The sequence below is a fragment of the Schistocerca piceifrons genome, chromosome 5 (assembly GCF_021461385.2).
Source record: "Schistocerca piceifrons isolate TAMUIC-IGC-003096 chromosome 5, iqSchPice1.1, whole genome shotgun sequence".
In the NCBI taxonomy this organism is placed as follows: Eukaryota; Metazoa; Arthropoda; class Insecta; order Orthoptera; family Acrididae; genus Schistocerca; species Schistocerca piceifrons.
Window position 1 is genome coordinate 473,849,611 of NC_060142.1, and position 23,441 is coordinate 473,873,051.

At 44.1% G+C, this 23,441-nt stretch overlaps 1 long non-coding RNA gene across 1 annotated transcript in view; it reads right to left on the reverse strand.

Annotated features, from left to right (window-relative positions):
* Nucleotides 1-23,441, reverse strand: part of LOC124798702 — a 436,588-nt gene that overhangs the window by 271,813 nt on the left and 141,334 nt on the right. The gene's annotated exons all lie outside the window — the stretch shown is intronic.

The following is a 23,441-nucleotide window of genomic DNA, read 5'->3' on the forward strand; positions in this document are numbered from 1 at the left end:
ACACGATGGTCTCCCCTCACGTAGCGCCACGCGGCCGTCTGGAGCCCGGTCATCTTGTGACTGGAGGTTCTCGTGACCACCGTTGTCAGGTGGAGACTTGCCGACTCCAGTACCGTGGCCAAGTGGACCAGGTTTCTCGGTTGAGGAGCCATGGCGCGAACAGCCCAATAGAGGTGTTCCACAGAATCTCGATCGGATTTAAACCCGGGGAGTTTCGTGGCTCTTCGAACGATACACCTACAATGTTGTGTGATACGTTGCATTATCCTACTGCTGGATGCCGTTATGCCGAAGAAAAACAGCCTGCATGTGGCGGTGAACATGGTACCCAAGGGTAGATGCACACTTGTGTTAATTCATTGTGCCTTTCAGAATGACGAGGTCACCCAGGAAATCCAGGAAAACAGCACAGACCCTTCTGAGGCCTGGGTGTTTGCTGTTAGACGTTTCACGCCGTACCCGCCAACGGCCATCTGTCCGATGGAACATAAAACGTGATTTGTCTAAACAGGCTACCTGTCGCCACTCAGTGACGATGCAGTTCAGTTGCTTTCATGCCCGCTGCAAAGGTCTATACGCAGCAACGTTCGCTGAACGGTCGTTGAGGAGGCACTGTTGGTAGCCCTCTTGGTTCATTTGGGCGGTCAATTGCTCAACAGTTGCTCGTCTATTCGCCTGTACACACCTCCGCTGCCGCCGTTCTCATCTACGAGGGTTATCCCAAAAGTAAGGTCTATTTTTTTATAAGTACATAGACTTGTTTACTTCTACAATGGTTTACATCAGTTTACAGCTTGAACGTTTAGCTATTTTTCGACGTAATCACCATTTCTGTCGATGCATTTTTGTAGACGCTGTGGCAGTTTTTGTATGCCCATGTCACACCAGCTCGCCGCCATGCTGTTCAGAAAGTTATGAACATCTTCTTTCACTTCGTCGTCGGAGCTGAATCGCTTTCCGGCCAAATGTTCTTTTAACCTACGGAACAGGTGGTAGTCACTGGGCGCCAAGTCAGGACTATAGGGTGGGTAGGCGATTGTGTTCCACTGAAACTGTTGCCGGAGACCAACGGTTTGCCGAGCGATGTGTGGGCGAGCGTTGTCATGGACAATGTGTACGCCCTTGCTCAACATTCCTCTTCCCCGGTTCTGAATTGCCCGTTTGAGTTTTTTCAGAGTATCACAGTACCTGTCAGCGTTAATTGTGGATCAAGTGGGCATAAAGTCGACGAACAATATCCCTTTCCGATCCCAAAAAGCGGTTGTCATGACTTTACCGGCAGACTACAAACTCTCTACACCACTTACGAACATTTTTGACATCCATGCCCGACTCACCATACACTTCCGTCAAATGGCGATGGATTTCAATCGACGCAGTGCCCTTTGCGTTCAAAAACCGAATAACTGCGCGTAATTCGCACTTGGCGGTAACATCCAACGGGAGCTCCATTCTCAACAGCTGCCAAGCCAAGACTGAGCGCCTCAGCGCGGCGAGCGTATGTTTACACATAGCGCGTGAACCATCCCTTATAACAGTGTGACAAATTGCCACACAAACAGAGTTCTGAACTTATAAAAAAAATAGGATACCTTACTTTTGGGATTACCCTCCTATCATCTACAGCCATTGTGCAACACAGCTGTCTCGGCGCCGGATTTGGTTCAAATGTTTCTGAGCACTATAGGACTTAACTTCTGAGGTCATCAGTCCTCTAGACTTAGAACTACTTAAACCTAACTAACCTAAGGACATCACACACATCCATGCCCGAGGCAGGATTCGAACCTGCGACCGTAGCGGTCGCTCGGTGGCGCCGGATTTGGATAGCCCCATTTTGTCATGCAGAACTTTAAACAAGCGGCATGGGAATAGTTTATGAACTTAGCCGTGTCGCAACGCTTCAAACTGTGGCCAGAAAGCCGATGATCAGCGCTTTTGGATGTCAGATACATCACTCCGTTTCCGCATTACGACGAAGACTGCACTGATTCTTGCATCCCCGGGACACACTTCATATACACTCCACTGCTAGTGCTGCCAGCTGCCGTCTTTGACTGGTTATTACATGTGGACGTCGAATAGACATCTACATTTATACTCCGCAAGCCACACAACGGTGTGTGGCGGAGGGCACTTTACGTGCCAATGTCATTACCTCCCTTTCCAGTCGCGTATGGTTCGCGGGAAGAAAGACTGCCGGAAAGCCTCCGTGCGCGCTCGAATCTCTCTAATTTTGCATTCGTGATCTCCTCGGGGGGGGGGGGGGGGGGGGTATAAGTTGGGGGGAAGCAATATATTCTATACCTCATCCAGAAACGCACCCTCTCGAAACCTGGACAGCAAGCTACACCGCGATGCAGAGCGCCTCTCTTGCAGAGCCTGCCACGTGAGTTTGCTAAACATCTCCGTAACGCTATCACGCTTACCAAATAAACTTTCCGTTTCACATAGACGAGATACGAAACTATAAAACATCCAGCGAGAAGGCGATGGCTTGTCAGAGAATCGCCTGCTGTACAGTAGTTGCGCCTGAACGTAATTGGAGGGCAGTGTGGAATTCTGTAGTGTTTTCTGTCTGATTCCCAGTGATAGCCATGTGTTAGTTATAACGAGGCCAGAAGAGGGCCTGTAACCTACTGTCTGCGTTTTAGATGGTTCAAATGGCTCTAAACACTATGGGACTTAACATCTGAGGTCATCAGTCCCCTAGACTTAGAATTACTTAATCCTAACTAACCTAAGGACATCACACACATCCATGCCCGAGGCAGGATTCGAACCTGCGACCGTAGCAGAAGCGCGGTTCCGGACCGAAGCGCCTAGAACCGCTCGGCCACACCGGTCGGCTGCCTGTTAGACTCACCGGACCTACACCAGGAACACTCCCGTGGTCATCCCACGCACCCTGACTGCCAACTTGTACATCGATCTGATGATTCGACCTGTTGTGCTGCCATTCATGAACAGCATTTCATGTGGTGTTTCGCAACGGGATAACGTTTGCCCACATACAACTATTGTAACCCAACATGGTCTATAGATCATCGAAATTACGCCTTGGCCTGCTCGATGAGATGGTCTCCATCGAGCACATATGGGACGTCATCGGACGATAACTCCAGCGTCATTCAACAGCATCAATCGACTAAGTGCCACTCTTGGTAACAACGTTTCCCATTTATATATTTCATATGTATTTATATATTATATATATTATGAAATCAGTAGCCTAGGTCCTTTTAAAAGCTGATTAGAGTGCAGTGTAAAAGTCTGAAGTAAATCAGTAGAGTACTTTTCGATATTTTTGGTAAAATGTGAAATACTACTTGTCCTTGTATGGTAGTATAGGTAGCTTGCGCTACTGTTCTTTTGTTTCCGGCCTAAAGATTTCATACAAACTACGACATTTACATGCTCTCTGTTGTAGCCATAAAGCTTCTTACGTATCATTTTGAAATTTCCATCTTTGTTCCTCGACACAGGTTGAAGAGTGAGAAACACCAAACGCGCGAATGTCTTCTGCACTTCAAGGTTTAGGCGTTTGTGTTTCTTCCGTCTCCTCTCTTCACTGGCACCTCGTCCTCGGTCTTCCTATGTCCTTTTTCATCTTTGCTCATGATTTGACGTGGGATATTCTCCACATTCATTCTTTGTAGGTGATTTTCCCGTCATGTCTTATTTTCTTCAGTCTTTTCATTAATGTTAAAAATATCTTGTTGATTCGTAATGTCCTTATTTTTTAGGCATGTCCCCTGGTAGTGCCTTAAACGTCCCTGAGAAATCTCATTTCTGCTGCTTGCAGTTTACTTTTTTCACTTTTTTTTAGGTATTCTTCACTCACTTCCATATACGAATACAGGTGTGGTCGTTGTTTCATAAAATTTTAATTTTGTTTCCTTCCGTATTTTGTTTTGAAATATTTTGTTTATTATTCTCCACATTGATTTATATTGGTTAATCTTATTTTCTATATCCTTATCATAAAAAATTTGAAACTGGAGACCTACTCAAGTGAAGTATTGTCTATTATTAATTTGACTGTATGTCTTTTATGTATTGTTGAGTGAACTCGATCAGTTACATGCTTTCTGTTGTAGTCATAAGCTTCTTATGTATCATTTTGAAATTTCCATCTTTGTTCCTCGACACAGGTTGAAGAGTGAGGAACAGCAAAAGCGCAAAGTTTACACTCTCTTTTCTCTAATTGATGCAGTTTATACACTGATTTTTGTAATTCATCTTCTTGTTTTTTCAAAGTTGTTACATTATTTGCACAGATAAGATTATGCGTTATACCCAGATTTACTTCCTATCTTCAGCTCTAAATTAAATCATTCACATACACATTAAATAAGGTTGGTGACATACTACAGCATATTTTAAATCCCCTGCTGGTTGTGATTTCATCACTTTTATTACATCAACTTTAAATGTTATTTTGCGTCCTTATATAAGATTTTCGTGGCGTCAATAAGATGTATGGAACATCCACCTTTATTGCGAATGTTCCGTGAGTATCTATTCAACGTGTGGCAGAATAAAGAGGGATCTGCAAAAGCGGGGATGTTCGACAGCCAAAGCTTTTGTCAGTGCTGGAGCGGCGTTTCACACACTTTATCCGCAGTGCTAATGCTTCCATTCACGGCAATCGACTGGTGTCGTCTACCTGTGCGCTTAAAACCTGGGATGCAAACTTTGAAAAGAGACGCCGTCAACTGTAAGAAAAAAAGAAAAGCATGATATATCAAAGTGCCAGAACGAAAACATGGAGCGCATAACAGGTTGCGATTGAAGAACCTCGCGTTCACTCAGGTCGCCGGCACAGCACTACACGAGCGCTTTGCAACAGAAGGGTGGAACGGATTTTAAACAACGTTCTGCACCTTGATTCGTTAAAAATCCGACTATTTACAGAAACAAATCATTTGAATCGAAGACGGTTCTGCCTAGAATTTTTATTTTCATTAATAAAAAAAAAAATGTCGGTTGACGAAGCCTTTTCCCATTCGTGCGGCGTCAAAAAGCAGTATTTCAAATTCTGTAGTGACTTGGATCCCAGATCCTCTTCATTTCACGAATATAACTAGGATGAACTACGTTTCCATCATGGGTCAAGGAGCTGTACCTTATCGAAGATGCCTTTTGCGTTGCCCTGAAAGTAGTTTAACAGATATATGTAAGCATATTGAAAAAAAGCAGGGATATTCTTAAAGTCGTACAATATTTCCAAATAATATGATCATTCGAAATGTCGGTATCTCGTAGCCGCTCCGTTCACTGGGCTTCACAAAGGACGACTGATGGGATTACCTGAAGAGTAATGTGTTCCAAAAGAAACAACAACGAACGTTTGGAGCCCTGGACGTAAGTTAACTTACTGAGATTATTCTCTCAATGCTGAGGAAAGTGATGAATAATTCAAGTGCACGACTGGAAGAATTACGTGTCTGAGAGGATTTGTTCTTATCGCCAGTTGTTTTATAAAATAGTTGTTTATTTTTATTCGTTCTTATTTTTAGTCATTCTTTTTGTAGGTTGACGCTATGACAATCAGGTTTGGTAAAATGGATACGTTTTTGAAGCCTTTTTCAAAATCGCATTTGTGTTTCCCCTTACTCATCTTACTTTCACATAAGAAGACAAACGATTGTGCGTACGCCTTTTCAGCAATAACGAGCTCTTGGAATGGAACACAATATTATTTGTAGGTACTGCACTGATATAACAAAACTCTCTATTGTGCTTGTTGAGTTTATTTTAAACAAAATCAGTATACTTAAAGAGGTCACCTTGTTGTCGAAACATGTCTTGTACTTATTCGTAACGGAAACGTGAGACTGTAACCACAACTTGCTACTTTATTTTTTAAAGTTTCGTAAACCATTGAATCTCTATATCACCATGCTACCTGTTAAAATGAAACACGTGGTTGTTGTTGGGGCACAATTTTAATGTTGCCTTTTTCCTATGTTGATAGTCGTTGTAAGAGAGTTGTTACAGACATCTTGTTACAGCCCATAAAATAACTGGGCAATGCGATACAATTCCAGAAGCGTTCTTTATCAAACATGCATCAGGCAGTTAACATATTTCGACTAATAAGCAGCTCGAATTATCTCCAATAGACCACAACAGCAATATGATACGAGTAATGTTCTGTCAGAAGAAGCGAATGCCCAACTTCAAATCTGTGTCCGCGCTCGCGCATGTGCGAGTGTGTGTGTGTGTGTGTGTGTGTGTGTGTGTGTGTGTGTTTAATCAGTCGACGTTGCCGCAGGAAATCATCAGTCGCGGAGCATTCAATTAGGATCGCGAGGGCCTCGCTGTGACCTTAATCAAGGAAACATGTCGAAATACGCGAGGGAGATCTCCACCACCTGAAATAGCTTTCTCCTCCTAAATACTGATTGCAATTTTTGGCCATTCAAGCGATCCCACGAAACCCTCACTATCACCGCAGTCTTTTACGAAAGTTTTAAATCAGTATTCATCATTCTGGCAATAAAATTATTTTCTCACAGGAGGCAGTAGGTATGGTGACACTATAATAGCCACATGCCAACTGCTTTGGTCCAGGAACAATGAAAACACATTTATCATTACCACAGACGCATAAATTGGGCCTGCTCGTTTATTTACAACATACTTGTTTGGGGAAATAAAGGCCTATCCTGATTTGGGATTTGTTTGTCAAGAAATGAAAATGAGCACGATCCAGTTCATTGACGAGTAAGTGGTGGTCGCCGAAACTGAGCAGCAACCGAGTCAGGTGATAGCTGTAGGTAGACATACTGAGTGGCTTAATGTCAAACTTGGACAGGAAATTACTGAAGAGGGTAATGAATTTTGTTATCCCCGAAACAGGGAAGAACAATAAACATTTGCAAGAAAAATACAGTTAACAAGAATTCGCGCAAGGCAAAAAAAAATAAAAATAATCAGCTGCTAACATGGGAAAACATCAGAGAAAGAGTCATGAACAACTATGTTCGGTGCACGGATCTGCATAAGCGTGAGAAGTAACCAGTGGTGAAGACAAGTGAAACGATCAGGAACTTCGGAATTATGGGTTTACAGAAGACTTTTGAAGATCAGATGAAATGATCGTGTAAGAAATGAAGCCGTCCCGCAGTAAGTAAACAAGAAGAAAGGCTAATAAAAATCGTACTGTACTGAAAAGATAGACTGACTGGGTAGGTACTACAGGAATCATTGCTGAAAACCGCATTTCCAAGGATGGTGGAGGGTAAAGTATGATGCAGATGGTTGATGATGTATGACGCAAAAATTGTGCTGAAATGAAAAGTAGAGCTGGCAAGTGTCAGGGGTTGAGAAGGGCATCAAATTAACGTTAGAACAGATGTCCGCAACAACAGGTTTCTTTTGAGTAGGCATAGTTTTGAGAGTGGTAACAACTACGATAATTCACACTACTCGAGTGTTATGTGCTGCCTTTTTATTGTTTTTTTTAATACTCCGTTTCCCCATGCTCCGAGAATAAAAAAATGGTTCAAATGGCTCTGAGCACTATGCGACTTAACTTCTGAGGTCATCAGTCGCCTGTAACTTAGAACTAATTAAACCTAACTAACCTAAGGATATCACACACATCTATGCCCAAGGTAGGATTCGAACCTGCGACCGTAGCGGTCGCTCGGCTCCAGACTGTAGCGCCTAGAACCGCACGGCTACTCCGGCCGGCTCCGAGAATAAACTGATCCAAAGTTACTCAATCACGTAACATGTAATTACTCATAATATCTGATTTACGACAGCAGATATACGAGTACTAGAGCAAAGAGCAAACGGCTCCGAACCAGTATCATTGTTCGTAATCAAAGTTTTTCCATTTAGATTTAAAAGTCTGGCGTTTATCGCTCACATTATTTTACATTTATAATAGAATTGCGTCGAAGATTAAACTTATACGATGATGTATTTTTCTGCTCATAGGTAAGGACGTATTATCCAAATAAAATCGTTTTCTTTTCTAGGGCCCCCTGGATGAATGCTTTTGTGTTGTCCCAGAGGGAGTGCACGTACTTATTCCGGATGTCCGGGGTTTAAGCCTCTTCGCGGCTATCGAGCTTTAGATATTCCCTAACTGTTCCAAGTTATCTCAGACATATGCCGTGAAGATGTCTTTGAAAATACCAAGTTCAGTTTTCTCTCCCATTCTGGCCTAATTGAATTAGAATTCTAATCCATTATCCAAACATCATTTATTTTTAATGTTTTTCGAATTCCACGAACTGTGGATCCTTCCGAGGTCGAGTGTCTAGCGCGCCTCCATGATACAGATAGCCATAACGCAGGTACAACGAAGGGGTATGTGTGGAGATGAAGAGAGACCTTTTTAATACTTACAGAGGCGACAGTCAGGCTGGTCTGGTTTTATAATACCAGCCATCACGTCGTTGCCTTGTAGGTACTGCGAACGGGTGAAAGCAAGGGAAAATTACAATCCTCGTATTCCCGAGGACATGCAGTATGGCTTAACGATTATGGCACCCTCTTTCGTAAAATGTTACGGAGTTAAATTTGTCCCCCATTCGGATCTAATGGCGGGGCTACCAAGGAGGTTATCGTTATCAGGAAAAACAAAACGGGTGTTCTCCGGATCAGTTCATGGAATGCTAGATATCGTAATTAGATTGGTAAGTTAGAGAATTTAAAACGATAAATGGATAGGTTGAAAGAAAATGAAATGATCGTGTGGCATTGTTGGCCGGGAGGCCCCATCCGTGGAAGTTCGGGCGCCGGATACAAGTCTTATTTCAGTCGACGCCACATTGGGCGACTTGTGTGTCGGCGATGATGGTTCAAATGGCTCTGAGCACTATGGGACTCAACTGCTGAGGTCATTAGTCCCCTAGAACTTAGAACTAGTTAAACCTAACCAACATAAGGACATCACAAACATCCATGCCCGAGGCAGGATTCGAACCTGCGACCGTAGCGGCCTTGCGATTCCAGACTGCAGCGTCTTTAACTGCACGGCCACTTCGGCCGGCTCGGCGATGATGATGAGAGGACGATGAGGACAACACAACACCCAGTCCACGAGAGGAAAAATCTCCAACACGGCTGGGAATCGAACTCGGGCCCGCTGCATGGTAGGCAAGTGCGTAACCAGTTTTCTGTGTTCTTGGACTTACTTTTTTTATTATTCCACAAAAACAGTGACATAAATGGCTAGCTTACAATGAAATGACGTAAATAAGGTGACAGATAATTGCAGTCATAAATTACAGCATTCATAGAACGAAGAATGATATTCAGTCTTTAGCAGTAGCACACATTTAGCATCATCACTGTCACCTTCAACTGGTGGCAGTTCAGCATTCACATTTTCTCCTTCTGCAGCCGGAGGTTCCTCATCATCATTTACCAGATCCACATTAATCAGTCTATAAATCCCTGATGTGTGTTCCTAAGTCTACTGCAGGGTAAATGACGTGGATAGAAGAGCAGTCCCGAACAGCAACATCGAAAAGTCCTTCACTGCCTTGTTATTTCAGCCTTCTAAACGCATCTTTAGGGAGTTCAAGGTCTTCCCTTATAGCAGACACCAGATGTTTGCTGTCATATTCTTGCATCTGCTGTACTACTGATTCATTTGCCATGTGTGACTTGCAGGTGAGGTTAGGGTCGGGAACGCGCCGCAGAAGCAGTGGGGCCTCTCCACGGCACAGCCAGTGCTTCGTGGCCCAACCCATCCTCTCTCCACGAGGAGTCCACGTGTTCCTAACCCATACCCATTCTGTTGAAGACAATTCTGAGCATGTTACCATATTTCCCATTGTGATTCTGATACTTAAGTGTTTTCTCGAATTCATTTTCCATACACTATGTGATCAAAAGTATCCGGATACTTGGCTGAAAAATACTTACAAGTTCGTGGCGCCCTCCATCGGTAATGCTGGAATTCAATATGGTGTTGGGCCACTCTTAACCTTGATGACAGCTTCCAGTCTCGCAGGCATATGTTCAATCAGGTGCTGGAAGGTTTCTTGGGGAACAGCAGTCCATTCTTCACCGCGTGCTGCATTGAGGAGAGATATCGATGTCGGTCGGTAAGGCATGGCACTAAGTCGGCGTTCCAAAACATCCAAAAGGTGTTCTATAGGATTCAGGTTAGGACTCTATGCAGGCCAGTCCATTACAGGGATATTACTCTCGTGTAACCACTCCACCAGAGGCTGTGCATTATGAACAGGTGCTAGGCCGTGTTGAAAGATGTAATCGCCATTCCTGAATTTCTCTTCTACAGTGGGAAGCAAGACGGTACTTAAAACATCAATGTAGGCCTGTGCTGTGATAGTGCCACGCAAAGCAACAATAGGTTCAAACCCCCTCAATGAAAAACACGACCACACCATAACACCACCGCCTCCAAATTTTATTGTTCGCACTACACACGCTGGCAGATGACGTTCACCGGCCATTCGCCACACCCACACCCTGCCGTCAGGTCGCCACATTGTGTACCGTGATTCATCACTCCACACAACGTTTTTACACCGTTCAATCGTCCAACGTTTACGCTCCTTACACCAAGCGAGGCGTCGTTTGGCATTTATCGGCGTGATGTGTGGTTTATGAACAGCCGCTCGATCATGAAATCCAAGTTTTCTAGCCTCCCGCCTTACTGTCATAGTACTTGCAGTGGATCTTGATGCAGTTTGGAATTCCTGTGTGATAGTCTGGATAGACGTCTGCCCGTTACACATTACGACCCTCTTCAAGTGTCGGCGGTCTCTGTCAGTCAACAGACGAGGTCGGACTGTACGCTTTTGTGCTGTACGTGTCCCTTCACGTTTCCACTTCACTATCACATTAGAAACAGTGGACACAGGGATGTTTAGGAGTGTGGAAATCTCGCGTACAGACGTATGACACAAGTGAGACCCAATCACCCGATCACGTTAAAGTCCGTGAGTTCCCCGGAGCGCCCCATTCTGCTCTCTCACGATGTCTAATGACTACTGAGGTCGCTGATATGGAGTACCTGGCAGTAGGTTACAGCACAATGCAGCTAAAATGAAAAACGTATGGTTTTAGGGGTGTCCGGACATTTTTGATCACATAGTGTATACAGCTTGTGCTCAGTATGTTCATCGCTCCCAATATTGTTAAAAATGTAACTTGTACATTTGCCCATTAACTAAATCACTGCGTTATTTTTTGCCTGAGGGTAGTAATTTTCTTCTGGTCTAAAGAAAAGTTAGTCGGTACACTGTTTGCTGAAGTTCTTGTTATTTGAGCAATTTTCTCCCTGGTCCAATACCAGTTGGTAATCCGATCTCCACATGTGTACCGATGAGGCACACTATCAACGAAGATGCATTTGCTGCAGAGGTTAGTATCACTTAAACCGATGGCAAAGAGTTGCTCATTAGTGTTGATGATGTTATTCACGACCTTGTACGACACTGTTCTCACGTCAGACGAAAGAACATCACTACTGATGTTTTTCCAGACTACATTCCATGCTATTCCAGCATATTTTAGCTCCTATGCTATTTTTCCTTTCATGCTTCCGTCTTACAGCTAAAATCACCTTTGCTATAACATTTTTGGAGTTTAAAAGCTTTTTGCTGAGGTATCTTAGTTCAAGATAAAACTCTCTAATATGTTTTAGTTTAAAAATTATTTTTTGTATATTTATCGGCTACTCTACACTTTCTGGCCTGACAATATCGTGCAGTTTTGCTGTAATGCACCCTGGATCGTTGGACATAGGCTCCATGTTCGTTTGACATACAGTGCCATCGATTTAGGCTTGATGTCGGTTAGTCCCATTCCTCCATTGCTTGGATCCAACACTCCTATCTTCACCGACACTCGAAACAATTCCCCTTTCCATAAAAACTTTGCTAAGGTGGACATGGTCGTCCTCGCCACCAATGATTGGATGGGGAGAACCTGTGCTATTTAGTAGGCCTTGGATAAAATATGCATGTTGATAAACAGTATTCTCTGGAACTGGTCTATGCTACGTTGACCGTTTTCAATCAAAGATCAACAATACAGGTATTTCCACCTACACTATCCTGAAAAAATGAGCTGTAGCGGATAATGTACTGGAAAACTGACACCGAATTACATTCGATGTTACTTCTGTCTTAAATAGACCAGGCGGCTTCTGGAATAGCGTAATAAATGAAGCAAAAGAGATCAAATTGTCGGACAACATCCTCAATAAAGACGGTGGACTGATGCTGAGTACGGGCACTCTGCTAAGCAGGCGGACGGATAGGTTGAAGTTAGAATACAGAGGGAAATAGTGAGGGGCGACGAGAAGAAGTACAGGACTTCCGGTCAGGTAAAAGAAGAAGTAGAAACTTCCAGGTTTGCCAACGACATTTTAATTCTGCAAGATCGTAAAGATCTTGCTGGATCAGTTGAATGGAATTTAAAGTGTTTTGGTAAGAGATTATTAACTAAAGCAAAAAAGGGTTATCAGACGAGGCTCATGGAGTCAGATTATCAAATGGTTCTAATGGCTCTAAGCACTATGGGACTTAACATCTGAGGTCATCAGTCCCCTAGACTTAGAACTACTTAAACCTAACTAACCTAAGGACATCACACACATCAATGCCCGAGGCAGGATTCGAACCTGCGACCGTAGCGGTTGCGCGTTTCCAGACTGAAGCGCCTAGAACCGCTCGGCCACAACGGCCGGCGTCAGATTATCACTTTGACATGTAATTCGTGGCTATTGTAAAAAAAAAAATTCTCTGACAGAATGAGATTCAAAATCTAGAAGCCGGCTAGGTGAATATGACTATCCCAGCAGTGATTGCTGGTGTCTTATATGGTTTCCATCCTAGAATGAGTAGTCATCACCATCAAGGAGAGAGATTTGAGAAACATGCGTCAAACTCACTCATCCATCAATGGATGCAATCTAAAGAACAGCCCGTTCACAAAATTGTCGAAAACAATTTTCTTTCTCAATATTTTTATTGCCATTTCTGCTGAATTACGGTGACATCAGTTGAAGAGGAGAAGGCTACGTGGATTATTTGTTGTAATCAAGCAAGTTTTGCTGGTGCTTCATTTAGAAAAAAATAGCTCAATAAAAGATTAGGGTTTACATGATTCTACAGACGAGTGGCAAATTCTCACTTTAACATTTGTAACCTCGAAAACAGATAATAACACAGACACGAAGTGCGTGCAGAAATTTCACACAGAAATATAGACGCCTAGTATTACAACCAGAGAAATACGAGATGAAATTATCCTCTGCGCATAGAATTAAATGTTAGTAATGATTTCCTAGAACCGGAATAGCTTTTGGGTAGCAGTCTGTGGTGCGGAGGCCGGAGGATGTTTACCTAAATTTGTGTTCACGAGAACAAAACATTTGAGAGTGTTTGTTAAGACAGTGAGGGGCTTCTGAGCGCGTGGTGAATGAGGATAAAGCAAACACACAAGCTGTTCCGTCTACGTGTGAAGCGGTGGCAGGTGAACGTTTGGAAGGGTCTGAGACAGGTAAGAAGGAGACGAAAGAGCGGTGCGCGTTCATCGGTGGACGGTGTAGTACATAATGGCCGCCCATTTAGTATTGGCGAGCACTCATATATAAATAACTGAAGTTCCCTGTCCGCTTCTGTTTATAAAAAATGGTTCAAATGGCTCTGAGCACTATGGGACTTAACATCCATGGTTATCAGTCCCCTAGAACTTAGAACTACTTAAACCTAACTAACCTAAGGACATCACACAACATCCAGTCATCACGAGGCAGAGAAAATCCCAGACCCCGCCGGGAATCGAACCCGCGAACCCGGGCGCGGGTAGCGAGAACGCTACCGCACGACCACGAGCTGTGGACTTCTGTTTATACGTACGGGCTAATCTACTGTATTGGTTTTGATCCAGCTTTGACTAATAGAGTGATTCACGATCAACATTCGTGAATATAATTTATAACTATTTCGTAGCATTTGGCTGAACTATGATTATGAATTAAAGACCGCCACCGCTGTAAAAACGATGGCATTACCATCTAGCGTAACCTCAGACAGCAGCGAAGCTTGAGCAAAATCCGAGTCGGAAACCAGTACTCCTGTCCAGGCAACCAGCAATCATAAAACCACTCGAGAACTGCTTCGACCAGACAAACTTTGATTTCCACCTTGCGAATCCTATCCGAATTTTGGAATATGCTCAGAATACTCACAGTAAATGTGCCTACACACCTTAAAAACGTGGGCAACGTACATCGAAACAAGTAGTACACGTATAACAGATATACCAGTTGAATACGATAGAGCAATAACTAAGAGAGACATTACAAGGAGCGGCAGACGGAAATACTTAGATAGTGAACGATATTACTCATTTTCCTCAAGCAGAACTTCTTTTCGTTTCCAAATAGCACACTGCGTTTTACGTACTACATAATTTCGACTTTTAAAAAGAGGATTTTCTAAGTTGTTATTTTCAAGAAAGAATATTTTCATTTTTCTTTTTTCCTGGTTGAGGAGCAGATTAAAAGTGGCAGCGATGCCAGAATTCATTTATTCATACAAAACAAAATTTTAATTCCAAGAAGAATATCTGTTTTTTTTAAGAATGGAAATTTATTAGTGTATTAAGAGAACATGAGCTATCAGTTTAACAGAAGATGATGCTGATTTTCAAGTTTGCGTTTTAAATGCAAAACGAGAGTAAAGCTAGCCGAAGAAGGAGAAATAATGGATAGGCTACAAGGGAAGATGCTAGTCTAGCGTATACCTGAAAACCTAAAGGTCGCGTGATCGAATCCCGGTCGGACCACGGATTTTTCACTGTCTTGTAACCTAGTACTAACCTCGCAATGATGTGGACGTTAGTCAGAAGCGAAAAGTGGTTCGAATTACATGTTAAACTATAGAGCAGAATTGAAGTCGGGTTTGGTGGTCTAGCGGTAGCGCAGGTTGGGTAACAGAAAGTTCCCGGTATTGAATTCAGGTCAGACCACAGACTTTTATCTCTGTTTTTTAACCTAGCAATAACCTGTCAATAATTTGTAGGTTTGCCAGAAACGAAACGTGTTTGAGATTCCACTTTAAACTATAGGTCTCCTTTCCCTGGGAGGATAACTGGCTAGAAAGCCGCAAGTCGGCAAGTGACGTCCAATTCAAAGATTCTTCCAGGATTTTGAGGCTACACGAAACTGCTGTTATCAGAATCTACACACATAGACACACATTCTCATTCTATACATGTTATAAATTAAAATCCCCCGCCACCTTTTTCTACCTATACAAGGTGAACATTAGTACAGATTCCAAGGTCCCGAGTTAGAGTCTAAGTTAGGCACAAAGTTTTAATCTGCCAGGAAGTTTCATATGAGCGCACACTCGGCGGCAGAGCGAAAATTTCATTCTGGAAGCATCGCTCAGGCTGTGGCTGAGCCACGTCTCCGCAATGCCTTTCTTTCAGGCGTGCTAGTCTTGCAAGTTTCGCAGAAGAACTTCTGTGAAGTCTGGAACGTAGGAGACGAGGTACCGGTAAAACTGTGGGAAAGGAGCGTCAAACGTGCTTGGGTAGCTCAGTCGGCAGAGCACTCGCCCTTGCAAAGCAAAGGTTCCAACTTCGAGCCTCGGTCCAAGAGACAGTTTTAATTTGCCAGGAAGTTTCATAAGAGAACACACTGCAGTGCAGAGTGAAAATTCCTTTCTGGAAACCTTCCACAGTCCGCGGCTCGTGGTCGTGCGGTAGTGTTCTCGCTTCCCACGCCCGGGTTCCCGGGTTCGATTCCCGGCGGGGTCAGGGATTTTCTCTGCCTCGTGATGACTGCGTGTTGTGTGATGTCCTTAGGTTAGTTAGGTTTAAGTAGTTCTAAGTTCTAGGGGACTGATAACCATGGATGTTAAGTCCCATAGTGCTCAGAGCCATTTGAACCTCCCACAGACGCTGAAGACAGTAGCGTGCGAATAGCCGACCAGCTCCACTGTTTCCGAGATGCTCGCTGCCAGGCACTGGGCCGCAGCAAATTGGCTTTTGTCAAAGTCGCTTAAGTTAGCGGATTTTCATGTTTGCGCCACTTATCGTCGCTAGAATGACTGCCAATCCGTCTCCGCTCCGCCCATATATTTCTCTTGTCGCGTCTCATCCCCTTACGCCAGCGTGCAGCATAAAACCTCACGGTGGGCAGTGGTGATACGGTTTTGGCTCATCACTGTATACTATTCGCTTAGTCGTGCAGAATCGTAGTGCCACATCACCTACTTTAAAGGAGGAAAAAGGTTGGTATGCAGTATTAGTAGTAGCACCATGTCAGCTTTTCAGACGGCTGCCTGTTCCACGTAGAGAATAACGATAGATTCATAAAGCATAACGATGGACTCATCCGTGTGTGAAGGCTCTGAGGGGAACGAACGTTGCCAGCATTCGTCATCATCATGCGAGCCCATGACTTGGCGTGATGGTGTGTGTGGTGCCAGTGGGCAACATGGCTACCACCCGTGGTTCGCATAGCCGGCAGTTTGGACGGCAGCCGTTACATATTTTGTGAGAGTTAACGGCGGTAGCTGTGACGTGCCTCCTTGATGTCAGCGACTTTTTTTTCTCAACAAGATAACGCAAGACCTACTTCGATACAGAGGGAGTTCGAATGTTGGGCCAGCCAGCACGTTCTCCACATCTCTCATCCAGTGGAATCATCTGGTCCTGGGTTACCAAGAGACTTACCCGCTACGACTCGCCAGCCACTACAATTGGTTAACTGAGGCATATGGAAAGGAAGCATCGCGGAATGACGTACCCTTATCTGTCATTCTCAGAGGGACTCGTGGCCCAGCAGGACTAGAGCCGTTCTTGCTGTCAGAGGTGGAAGCATTGCGCGCTACATTTCTCGCCCTCTATTCCCCCAAACCAGCTAGTGATGTAATCATGTAATCTTCCCAGTACACTGTGTATTACAGTAAGATGCATTTCGTTATTTTCTATCCTTTCTGGTGATGCATTTTTAATGGACACCGGTGTACATACGGCGGAATTGGAAAACTATAGAACGAACACGGCAGGGTAGCTGAGAGCGCTAACGCGCTGCTTCCTGAACGCGGGTAGACGCGCCGGCCCCGGATCGAATCCGCCCGGATGATTAACGACGAGGGCCGGTGTGCCGGCCAGCCTGGATGTGGTTTTTAGGCGGTTTTCCACATGCCGCTAGGCGAATACCGGGCTGGTCCCCATGTTCCGCCTCAGTTACACGGCTCACAGACATCTGAACATTTTCGCACTTTTCCATGGATTACACTCGACGCAGACAGTTGGGGTGCACTATTTCTGTACCAGGTGGTACAGGGTGGCGGCAGGAAGGGCATCCGGCCACCCCTTAAACATTAACATGCCAAATCTGATTAACGATGGCTGACTGTGCGGGACAAGGCTCAAGCGATAGATAGACAGATAAGGACAAGAACGAGTACATCAATACAATTCGTTTGTAGACTGGACTGACTGTTACTCTTAAGTTATCTGTTATTATTCAAACTGAGATTGCTTCACAGTTCTAAAAACAAAGACCATAATTGAAACAAGTTTGGAATCACTATACTACTGATTATGTTTACATTAATCATGCTATGCCATAACCAGAAAATGTAATAACTTTGCGTGTGTGGGATCGTCTGAAAAAGAGCTTTGGACACAAGTAACACAGTAGATGTTTCATGGAAAAAGCTATCGTAACTGGACGGTACCTGGTTGGAGGCGTGCAGTGCTGCCAGACGAGTCACTGCTTGGTCTCTTTTCAAACAATGCAAGGTATCGTGTGCACCGCCAGCGTAATCTGCAGTATGTAGTTCAAGCTGCAGGGGGTTTTGTGATGGTCTGGGGCTGTTTTCCGTACCACGACACTAGCCCATTTACTCAGGTATCCGTGAACATGAACATTCTCGGTGTTCAGGTATTGTCCTCCTACACCTTAATGATGAATATGCAGTGAACAAACCAGTCTTCCACGATGACAACAACCGAGTTCAAAGGGCCGGACGCATGCGCTCTCGGTTTGACGAATAATCAGGCACACGTTACTCACACTAGTCGTCCAAACCAGCCCACCACAACCCCATGAAAAATGTCTGCGACTGTTTTGAATAACGGTTGAAATGTACCGGTCAGTTTCGTAGCTCTATGACAGTTGTTCTCAAGTTGCGAATAAAATGAAATTTTCTGAAGGGTACAAACAGAAGAGTACGATTATGTTTTGCTCATGAAATTAAATTATTTTTTTAAAATATTGAGCCATGTGCGGCTCACGTTCTTCCTGTTCTTAATTTGGCGTCTTGCAATAGCGGTAGTGGCGTCTCGTTTGCTTCTTGTGTTAATGGCGTCACTGAGTTTGCTAGTATTGTTTGTCCGTGAGTGGCAGCAGCAGCGGTTATCGATAGCCAGTACTGTGGTACTATCTTCTGTGCGACCACTTGTATTTCTGGGTCGTCGTGTGTGTCCGGCAGTTCGGCTTCGGATGGAGCAGCGAGGAGGTCCGCAACGCGAGGGCAGGCCGGGACTGCTGGCGGTGTGCAGGCACTGTCGGATTGAGGGGCTGTAGCAGACGACCGAACTCAGGACGTTTGAAGTTCGGTGAACCTTATCCAGTAGCGAAACCTCCACTATTTAAGATCTCGCTGTTGTTTGCGTGTTGCTGCTCCCAGGGTCAGTGAGACCAACTGCAACAAGTGGAGTCTGTCAGGAGGGGGCAGGGGCTGATGTCCTATCTAGTATCTGATTGCTGTCAGGGATAATGGCCTCAGAAAGGTTTGGAATCACTGTTCTACGGGATCTAATCATGAATGAGCAACTTCAGCTAGGTATCACATACTCGAAAGAGCTTGTGGACTTCCTTCCTCCCCAATTATTGAGCAGCTACTGAGGCTAGTGGCGGTGTTAAACTGTATCGGCGTGAGGTCTTCTGGAGGTGACTTTTTTGTTTTCCATTGTGCCTAATTGTTCGCGGTACTATCCCGTCCAGTTTATGAAGTGAAAGGGTCATGTGAGCCAGTGTTACACGCCACTCGGGCTAAGGCGGGAAGGGCGCCGCGCCTAATTTTGTGAGCAACAGGTCGGACCTGCTTCTCGGTTTCCGAGTAACTGCCTGACACGTTGTCGACTGGCGTCATACACAGTCAGGGTTCTGAGAACCGCGTAGGACAGTCTGGCTCCAGGAGAACGACGGCCTGGGAATCACCGGCCCTCGGACGAAACGGGGTCAGCACTGAACTGACTGTCGTTTCACAGAGTAACGCTCAAGCTGTAGAGTCTGCCCGCATAGTACAAAGTGTGGATCGTTAGCATAGCGGTGGTCACAGTACCACTGAACCTCCACGGCGTACAAACAAGCAGTGCGCTACAGTCTAGTTTAAATTAGTTTCCAACGTACATATAAGGTCCGCAGTTGCGATGTTTTCGCGGTAAGTGTTGTCTGCAGCCAGCCACCACAGCGTTACACGGCGACAGGAAATCGTTTTAAGTCTCAGTGTTATAAAAAGTCTCAAATTCCCGTGCCGTGCAGATTTCTGTAGTGTTTCTATACATGTCAAATTCAGAATTTAGTCTTAAATGACGACGGTATTACGTTAATTGTTTTGAACTGCGACAATATCAATATTATCAAGTAGTATCTCTAAACCTGTTGAACCCATTGAAATACTGCTATTATTGTCAATCTCTGTATAAAAAGGGTAAACTGCTTGGCATAAAAATTTGTAGTAAATGTTAATCTGTTCATTCGGCTACCAAGTTATCAGTACCTCAAATACAAAGCAGAAACAAACTGTTTAAGCAACCACAATAAATACACATAGCGAAGAATGTTGTACGTGGTAGATGGTGCACCTAAGAACACTTCCTGGTCGGTGTTCCAATCTAGTGGGCAATTTTAAGATCGCATACAGGTACGCATGCTACAGAAAGCCATAAGCAGTTTAGGGCGTTTTCTTCTGTCTTTGTTATCAGACATGAGGTTGTGTTTTGGGTATTTTTTGCAAATATTTTTAGCTCTACACATAAAAAAGCTGCATAATACAGGGTGTCCCCAAAAGAGCGACCCGATTTTAAATAGAATTATTTATTAGGAAGAAGGGCTTAACACCAACAAATTGCATACTAAATTACTCATAAAAGACAGAAGTTTATAAAAATCTATCATAAATGTTCCATATGCCCTCCATTGGCTGTACGGACGACATCTAGCCGATAGCCGAATTCATCCCAAACTGAGCGTAAGGTGTCTCCTGTCACTGTAGCTAGAGCAGCTGATATTCTGGCTTTTAGTTCATCAATGTCACTAGGTAAGAGAGGAACGCAAACACACCGTTTAACATATCCCCAAAGGAAGAAATCATACGGAGTTAAGTCAGGGGACCTAGGATGCCAAGAGTACGCCCTATCCAATGTTGAGGCATGTTGGCATTGAGGAAACTGCACACGTTGTTGTGCCAGTGTGGTGGCGCTTTATCTTGCTGATAGATGAAATTGTCAGAGTCAAGTTGTGGGAATAACCAGTTCCGTAGCATTGCAAGATATGATTGTCCTGTTACGGTTTCTTCCTCAAAAAAGTAGGGTCCATAAACCTTGCTTTGCGAAACAGCACAAAAAACATTCACTTTTGGTGAATCACGTTTGTGTTCAATTGTTTCATGAGGATTTTCGAGCCCCCATATACACACATTATGACAGTGAACCTTACCACTAATATGGAAAGTTGCCTCATCGCTGAATATCAACGGTGACATACAAGTATCATCTTCCATGTCCTCTAGAATAGCATTGCTAAGCTCCACTCGCTTCACTTTGTCAGTATCTCGAAGAGCTTGTACCAGTTGTAATCTGTATGGTTTGAGGGCTAAACGACGCCGTAACACACGCCACACTGTCATGTGTGGTAACGCAAGTTCTCGGCTAGCACGATGCCTAGACTTGTGGGTTCTCTGTTCAAATGCTCGTCGGATTTGTTCCACTGTTCGTTCAGGAGCCCGTGGCTGGCCAGCAGGACTTTTGCCTTTACAGAGGCACCCTGTTTCTTCAAACTGTTTGTACCACCGTCGAATGTTCTTTGCTGATGATAGTTTAGCACGAAATCGAATATGAAACGCCCGCTGAACTGCAATCACTATTTGAGTATGACTAAGTTCAGTAACACAATACGCCTTCTGTTGCGCGGACGCCATATTGCGCGAGACTGGCTGCACGCTCCAGGTCAGCGCCTGTAGCGACATCTAGCGTATTTTTTATGAAACTCTAGACCATGCCGATTACATCTAGCGCTGTTTCAGTTACCTAGTGACTTTTGTCTCAATATCATTACAAATTAAGATCAGGTCATTCTTTTTGGGACACCCTGTATAATCTAAAAAAGAAGCCACGATGCACCATGAAGAATTATCCAAATAGAACGGAAATCGGTAATGGGATGTACATGTACCAACAAATTATTACAGTTTCAAAAAAAATTGGGATTATTTATTCAAGAGAAAGAGCTTCACAAATTGAGAAACAAATTAGCGCATTGGTTCACTTCTGGGCCTTATACAAGCATTGATTGACAGAGCTGCTGGATATCCTCCTGCAGGATATCGTGCCAAATTCTGTCCAACTGGCACGTTAGGTCGTTAAAATCCCAAGATGGTTAGAGGGCCCTGAACACAATGCTCCAAACTTTCTCAGTTAGATCTGGCGACTTTATGTCCAAGGTAGGATTTGAAAAACACGAAGACAAGCAGTAGTAACTATCAGAGTGTGCAGGTGGGCATTATCTTACTGAAACATAAGCCGAGGATGGTTTGCCATGTAGGCCAACAAAACGGAGTGCAGGATATCGTCGACGTGTCGCTGTGCTGTACGTATGTTGCGGATGACAACCAAAGAGGTCCTGTTATGAAAAGAAATGGCACTCCAGTTCATCACTTCTGGTTGTCGGGCCGTATGGCGGCGAGTCAGGTAGGTATCCCACCAATGTCCGCGTTGTCTCCAGACATGTCTACGGCCTGGAATCTCATTGAATTGTCTTCAGCGATGATTCCTGCTTCGAACTGAGCCCCGATCATCAGCGGAGACGTGTCTGGAGACGCCCCGGATACCTACCTGACTGTTTCTCGCCATTTGGAAAGATTGACTCTCCTAAACATAGACAGAAACAACTGAAAGAAACAACATTCCTCTCAGTCACATGCTACCGTGGACACAGATTGCAGGCCTTTGTCTACAAAATCAGTGCTAATTGAAATACCGATAATAGCGAGTGCTCACTTCTCTAGCTTATAGTTCATTGAGAGGCATTCATTGGAGTACAGGCATTCTGTTTTGACCACAGTATCACATTAACCAGCTCTGAAATTCCAGGAGAAGCACTTTTTGTTGTAAAATTTTTTAGTCAGCCCAAGTGCTTTCTCCATTTTTGAGATCCGATTGCCTATTATAGCTTTTTCTAGTTCATTATCTTCATTGGTCTCACCGAGGTAGTTTAATTTCTTTACCCTTATAATCTGACGTAACTCTGTTTCAAGGAATTTCAGTCCGTATTTATCATTCATCGTGACTTCTAACGATATCCTCAGGCCCGTTTCGTTGGGAATCCTGTTGAGGACGTTGGCCTGGATGGTCGCTTGTGTATTTGCCGACAGTACTGAAACTCACCTGAAAACGCCATATTCCTTCCGACTTTTTCCCTTTGCTTTCAAGTACTGATTTACAAATTTTCACAGTTTTTTGTAGAACCCAGCTGAACCTTTTATGTTCGTCAATTTGAGTTTGACCTCGAGTTCCCTTATGTCCGCACCAGGATCTCTCGGTTCACCGAGTCAAAACCCTTATTGAAGTCTATGACAGACACCACTGTTTTATTGTTGTTACTACCAAAATTCTCTATCTGTTGCACGTTATAAGTGGGGCTACCTAATTATATTGGGGGGGGGGGGGGGGGGGGTGGAGGTGGCAGGAGAAAATAAAAACAGTGACCCAACCATGGCTGGAAGCCGTGATGAGCCACACAGCATCGCTCACTGGTCTACAAATGGCGGATGAGTCAGTATAAAGCACGCCCAGCGTCAGGTTGCGCATATTGCGAGGAAGATGGGCGCCGACAACATGTGCACAGCATCGATGAAAGAAGTCACATGTCCGTACTATCACTGGTACTGACAGGACCACTCTAGCACATATGAGCGTCAACAACTGGTCTGAGGTAAAGAATATCTTTCAGGCTCACTTAAAAATATGTGTTGGAATCTTCTTTCGTGCCGAATCAGAATTCTGTTTCTCCATGAGTCATTGTAGTTACAGGTTCATGAAGTTTAGCTTTGATACATAGCATATACTTACCAGCGCGATCCGAGAACAACATCTGTATTTGTTTAAACAATTTTCCATTCTTCATTTTATTAGAGTAGTCAGTGTAGTTGAGGAAGGTCGCTATTAACAGTAAAAACGTTCTG